We start from the raw sequence: 6,873 nt of genomic DNA, 5'->3' as shown, positions 1-6,873 counted from the left end.
ATCTGAGAATCATGTAAAGATCAAAGGACTGAAGTGATATTAATGTCAGGTTAAGCATTCAAAAGTTATAAGTGTTAGAAGACATTTTACTGCACCATGGTAAAACTAATTTGCATATGGCGGCCATATTGTTTATAAATGTAAAGATTTTTTTTAATAATTATTGAGGAGTAAGCTCTGCTGAACTGTTTGACACCAAACATGTCATGATTGGTCAAGGAGGCAAAGACAAGATCTCAAAAGTAGGTTTTGCATATTATGCAAATTAAAAAAAATTAAGTGTGTGGAGCATAAATAAGAATGACCCAGGTGGCTGAGCAGCATGACCAAGAAGGACAAATATGTTAAATTAAGCAAGACAAAAAAGATTAAATAAGTTCAGCAGAGCTTTAATTTAGAATAATTCAAATGTAGCTGTTTCACCAAATGACCACCAGAGCGCAGCAAGAGACCACATATAACCTGCTGGAAATCTAACACTATAAGTAAGACAGAACATTCCCTATCAGTGTGTTTCTATTTATTAAAAAGAGAAGAAAAGTCCGATTGGGCTCCAAATTGGTAATCATGATCAAGTGGTCTGTATATATATGTTTGTACATTTGTGTGTTGATAGGGTCAAAGGTTCCTGACTTCTGTCCATTTAGGTTTGAAAAAAGTGATAATACAGGCTTATGGCCTACAAAATGGCTGTTGCTCTTTGGCCATATTAGAGGCAAAAAATATCTGATTTGGCTCAAAATTTGCAATCAAGATCAGATTATCAGTCTATATATGTGTATAAATTTGTGTGTTGATAGGGTGAAAGGTTCCTGACTTCTGTCCATTTAGATTTGAAAAAAGTGATAATACAGGCTTGAGGCCTACAAAATCGCTGTAGTTTTCCAGCCGTTGTAGAGGCAAAACATGTCCGATTTGGCTGAAAATTTGCAATCAAGATCAGATTATGAGTCTATATATGTGTATAAATTTGTGTGTTGATAGGGTGAAAGGTTCCTGTCTTCTGTCCATTTAGGTTGGAAAATAGCGATAAATAGAATAAATTGAAAATAGTTATTTTTGCACTGTAGAGCCTACTGAAGACTTATTTGGCTCATACTTGGCACATGTGCTTCAAATGTCATTGTTAATTAGTAGCTTCAACAGTTTTGGCATGTTTTAAACTTTGACAGAGTTTTGGCCAAATAACTCTGAAAAGGCTTTCACGTACATGTTTGATCAAGGTTTATGGGCCTCAAATAGTTAAAATGTCAAGATTTTTTTGATAATTATTTACCTTCAGTGTCTCAAGATTGCATCAAGACCAAATTTGTTTTGATTGATTAAGGACTTAAAGACAAGTTCAAAAAGAGCAATTTTTACTCTTTTGGCCACTGATGAAAATCTTTGCATTTTTGGTAAATACTTGTAATTACAAAGTTGTAAAGGCTACAGCAAAGTATACAATTAAAAGAGAATAACAAGCCTAGGCCACTTGTACCTTTAGATATAACTGATTTTCTGCTATAGCGCCCCCTTGAGGCCAATCAACGCCATATTTTAATGGATGATAGAAGGCCCTGAGATACATGTAGGGTATAAGTATCGTCCTGATTGGTCATTGTTTAGCATGTCAAAAGCTTGCTGGAATCTGATTGGCTAATAACGATCGCAAAAATTTGCATATCAAATTTTCCTTCTGTAAAACATTAGGACATAGGCCATAGATGATACATGCCAAAGGAGAGCTTCATAGCTTGTACGGTTCCTGAGAAACAGATTTTTAGCTTTGGCTCCGCCCCCTGGGGGCGTATGTCTACACAGATTGACGGGCTACCTCAGAATCATGTTGGCATCAAAGGTCTAAAGTGGCATTAGTGTAGGTTTAAGCATTCAAAAGTTACAGCTGTTAGAGTAAATTTGGGTGTGCCACGGTAAGATTAATTTGCATGTGGCGGCCATATTGTTTACAAATTTCACAATTTTTTTGATAATTATTGAGGTTGGGACTCTGCTGAGTTGTTTGACACCAAATATGACAGGATTGGTCAATGACCCTAGGACAAGTTCTCAAAAGTAGGTTTTGCATATTATGCTAAATAGCAAAAAATCTAAGTGGGCGGAGCTTAGTGGTTCTATTGACCTTTTTGATTTGCCATTAACCAAGGAATCATTTAGTGCAAGAATTTTTGCTCTAGCTATCAGGGCGTGGCAGTTACGAAGCCTAACGCGTTGACCTTCGCCATAGCGCCCCCTTGAGGCCGATTTGGCTCATCTTTTGAATCTGAGTAGCGGTGAGAAGTACTACCATATGACCAAGTCTCAGCCCTGTAGGCCTTACGGTTTCTTCTGCCCGATCACTTCTATGGCAGAAAAAGAATAAGAATAATAATAATAATAATAATAATAATAATAATCAGAACAATTACAATAGGGTTTCTAGCACTACGTGCTCGAACCCCTAATAATAATAATAATAATAATAATAATCAGAACAATTACAATAGGGTTTCTAGCACTACGTGCTCGAACCCCTAATAATCAGAACAATTACAATAGGGTTTCTAGCACTACGTGCTCGAACCCCTAATAATAATCAGAACAATTACAATAGGGTTTCTAGCACTACGTGCTCGAACCCCTAATAATAATAATCAGAACAATTACAATAGGGTTTCTAGCACTACGTGCTCGAACCCCTAATAATAATAATAATCAGAACAATTACAATAGGGTTTCTAGCACTACGTGCTCGAACCCCTAATAATAATCAGAACAATTACAATAGGGTTTCTAGCACTACGTGCTCGAACCCCTAATAATCAGAACAATTACAATAGGGTTTCTAGCACTACGTGCTCGAACCCCTAATAATAAGAAGAAGAAAAATCTTAGCAAAAACAATAGGGTTCTACGCACCTTCGGTGCTTGAACCCTAATAATGAACCCCACAACTACACCAGACCTAACAAGTGTGTGTGTACAATATTAATAATAAATCTATAATACGATTAATAATAACTAATAATCGTATTCTAACAGCAACTCTTCTGGACCCCATGACGTCATAAACACCAGACAGTGCTGTGTAGAATAACTGAGACTTGTATTACAATGGAAGAAAACCAGTGGATTCCATGCATGGACCTACAGGATCGCTGCACTGCATATTTTATTGGTTTACTGCTTCATCCCACCACCTACAACTAAGGGAGGGCTTGTTAATTAGCTGATTTGGTGATTCAGTTATGCTTGGATCAGATTAAATACCAAAATGTGCAGAGTAGAGGGACCTCCAGGAACAGGGCTGGGAACCACTGGTCTAAACTAGATCTGAATTTAATTCCAGGTGGAAATGCAATACTAAAACAAGTTCATTATTTGCAAATCGTATTGCCTTTTTCTTGGACAGAGATGATCTCGGAGGAACCTGATGTTCAGATGTTCCACAGTCTTGAGTTTCTACACAACTAATCGCAGCTGACTGCTCTCCCTGAAAAACATTGTCAATGAATAATTACAAAGTAGCTGACCTGCAATATTAATTTTCAGTCTAATAAAATTAATCGGAAACATCCAAAAATCAAGGAAAAATGGCTGCTCCTGTTTGTAATCTAAAGTCATTATTAGTTTCAAAAGACCCAAGTTTTCTATTATTTCAGTGCATACTGTGGTACCAGATATAGCACTACTCTGGTTACTACAAGTAATTGTGAAGCGTAGCAGGACAGAACCAAAGTTAATACAAGCAGTGGTATGAAAGTAAGGTAAAGAGTAAGCTATGATTATGTTCCAAGATACATGCGAAATATAGAGCTGACTCAAACAAAAGTCAACCAATGATAATATAATTTAACTTTATTTAATATTAAAAATGAAAACTATAATATTTCAATAACTATGTTTGACAAACCTTTGTCCTCCATGGCCAATCAGTTCCACCGTAGTCATAAGTTACTTCTTCTCCAGGACTAATATCCCTTACAGCAAAGAGACAGAGGTGTGGCTCACCATCCACAATGATCTTCATTTTGCAGTTTGGGTTCTTGTCATCATCATTCACAAGCCTTCCAAGACTTCCGTCTTCTATAGCTGCATCAATACTTCAGAAAGAAATATAATAAACCTATAATCAGGCTTAGTGAAATCCAACCACTGATAACGGACTAACCTAAAAAAGATACTGCTTTATATAACGAACCAATCTTAAGTAAAATCCCACCACTGTTAACAGATTTATAAATTCACCAATGCAACTTAAAAACTGCACTTACCACCACCATTTTTCTTGCCAATAGAAATCAAATAAGAAGACAGCACATCTGTCATCGTACGTTGTCCTCCTCTTTTCTGCTTCACTGAAACTTATCAATTCTCCCCTGTACTCCACAACAAAATCTCCTTTTTGGAAATGATCCGTGGCAAACACACCTCAACCTAGTGTGCAAATATAGACACCATTAGACTGAACAAAGCTTCTTTGACTGTGACCCCTACAAGATAGATACAGAACCAAATTTAAACCACGTCATTAAGCACATAAGTGGTACCATTTCGGATGTGCCCACACTAGACCATCTGTACCACGCCACAGCATAATTTGTCCCAAAAGAATGGTTAGCTTGATTAGTGTGTTAACTCGTATCCATATCCAAGCAAAGTAGTCAATCATGCCCAAACCAAGTTAGTTTGATTGTACTCATAGCAAGGAACTTGTGGATCACTATGGGCTACTGCAGAAGTGCAGCATTTGTTTTGTAAATTTGATTAGATTTAAAAGAAAAAACTGGACACAACACACAAAACACAGAATCTTATGTGCAATTAAAATATTATATATGGAAAACAAAAATAATGAGGCATATCATTCAACAAATGTACATTTGGCATAAGTTACCTTTAATAGAACTGATAAATTTCACTTCCAATTTTGCTGTCTTGTTGACAGCCTTGGCAGCATGCTCCCTTGCGTCTCTTAGAGGGGGTTTCCCTCGTTTTGTTGTGGCCATTGAGTCAAATCTAGAATTAAAGTACAGAACATTTTTTATTCAACCAAATAACTAAGCACTGTATTTCTTCAACTTTAAAATCACAATTTAAACATTAGAAAACCACATTTTCACAGTATACTGCTGCTAGTTACGCTTTTTTGCATTTTAGCAATAATGAGCAACCTAAGTTACTCTTAAAGTTCTTAGACTGACCAACATAAAGATAAAGATAACCCACCTAGTCTAACACAAGAGCAGCCCCCAAAACACTCCTAATCACTACAGCCACCTGTGTAAAATGTCCGCCCAGTCCCTCACGGCCATTTCCCGCCTTAGCCAGTTAGCTTGCCCCTGTTCGTTTAGCTAGTTACCTAACCTAGCTACGCTCCCAGAGTGAAATAAAGGTTAGCTAATTAACTAGCTAAGTTAGCTATCACTAGCTAAGCTATACAGCCAACTAGGTTGGCTAATTTACTAGCTAGTTAACCGATCTAAGTTATATAACACGCTAAATTATTCAGCCAGCTAGGTTAGCTAACGCTAGTTAACTAGCTAGGTTTGCTAACGCTACTTAACTAGCTAGATTACACAAGCTAAACTACCCAGCTAGGTTAGCTAGCGTTAGTTGTCTTTGTGTTAGCTAAGTCAGGCACACGCTGTGGTATATGTGTAACGTTATTTATCTCTATTAAATATGCTTCTCTATTACTCTATGAAAGGCTTCACTTACCGTCTCTATTCACCCAGCTCTCGATGTTCCGTCGAGTGAAGGTGCGTCGAGTGAAAGCGCGTCGAGTGAAGGCTCGTGCAGTCTCCCCTGCGTTATGGGGAGCTGCGGTCAGATGGGTTAATCTCAAATGTCTCCGCGCTCCCTACATAGTATACAGTGTAGGTGAACAGAGCTCATCCTGCATCCAAACAGTACATAATATTATGGAAGCCCATTCCCGCCACCTAAAACAATCCAGCACATTTTTTATTAGTATTAAGTAAACTGCTATCTCATTATTTCATTATTTTTAGATTCTAAATGATTATTTTGAGATGCTATCTCATTATTTTGAGATAGCAAGTGTGTTTGCTTTAAAAAAAAAAACTTTCTCCAGTGAAGCCTTACATAACATCCAGCTCAATCAGGGCTACAGTCACACTAAAATAAAAGTCCAGTGTGTTTTAATAAATTAATCTCATCAACCAATCAGATCTGAATAATTTCTGCGTCTGAATATATGTGATTTTGGTAGAAATTTTAGACCGTGGTCATGCCATCTGCACTTAGAAAACGCTTGGTTGCGCTATCTACACCATCTAAACAGTGTATTACAGTAGCTGCGTGCTTCTTGTAGAGATATACAAATAAGTGAGAATGCAAATTTGATTCGTAAATTAAAAGATAAAGAAAACAGTTGATAGTTCAAAATAAAATAATAATTTTCAATATGTTTTACGGGATATTCTTCACCTGAATTTTAATAGAAATGTCCCTTTTTACAGATTGTTTCTACAGTATAAATTCATTTTTATACTGAAAAAGAGGGTGAATTCATAAAAAAACATCATGAAGACATCTACTGTACTGTAATGGAAAATCTGTTTAAGAATAATAATAGGATTTTTTTGTTGATGTTATGGAAAATGTACTGGTACAATTCATTTTTTAAAATTAATTTGTACAGTATAACAAATAATGTAAAGATTAAAAGTGCACATTAATGAACAGTTATCCTATTTTCAATAGGCTTGGGCGATAATATTAATTCAGTCACATGATAATAGTCAGCAAAATCATCGCTATAAACAATATTATCCTTTAAAAGTTGTGAACAAAAAAATGTTGTGACCATATGGGCCCAGTTTTATAATAATAATAATAATAATAATAATAATAATAATAATAATACTA

At 36.1% G+C, this 6,873-nt stretch overlaps 1 long non-coding RNA gene across 1 annotated transcript; it reads right to left on the bottom strand.

Annotated features, from left to right (window-relative positions):
• Positions 1-3,016: 3,016 nt before the first annotated feature.
• Positions 3,017-4,457, bottom strand: LOC125802933 (uncharacterized). Its single transcript, XR_007439971.1, has 3 exons — positions 4,254-4,457; positions 3,893-4,082; positions 3,017-3,472 (listed from the first exon to the last, which is right to left on the bottom strand). It is a non-coding gene; the product is annotated as an uncharacterized LOC125802933 (long non-coding RNA).
• Between the last annotated feature and the right edge of the window lie 2,416 nt (positions 4,458-6,873).

The sequence above is a fragment of the Astyanax mexicanus genome, chromosome 7 (genome assembly GCF_023375975.1).
Source record: "Astyanax mexicanus isolate ESR-SI-001 chromosome 7, AstMex3_surface, whole genome shotgun sequence".
Lineage (NCBI taxonomy): Eukaryota > Metazoa > Chordata > Actinopteri > Characiformes > Acestrorhamphidae > Astyanax > Astyanax mexicanus.
Note: the sequence above shows the minus strand (reverse complement) of the source record. Positions and strands in the feature narration are given on the sequence as shown.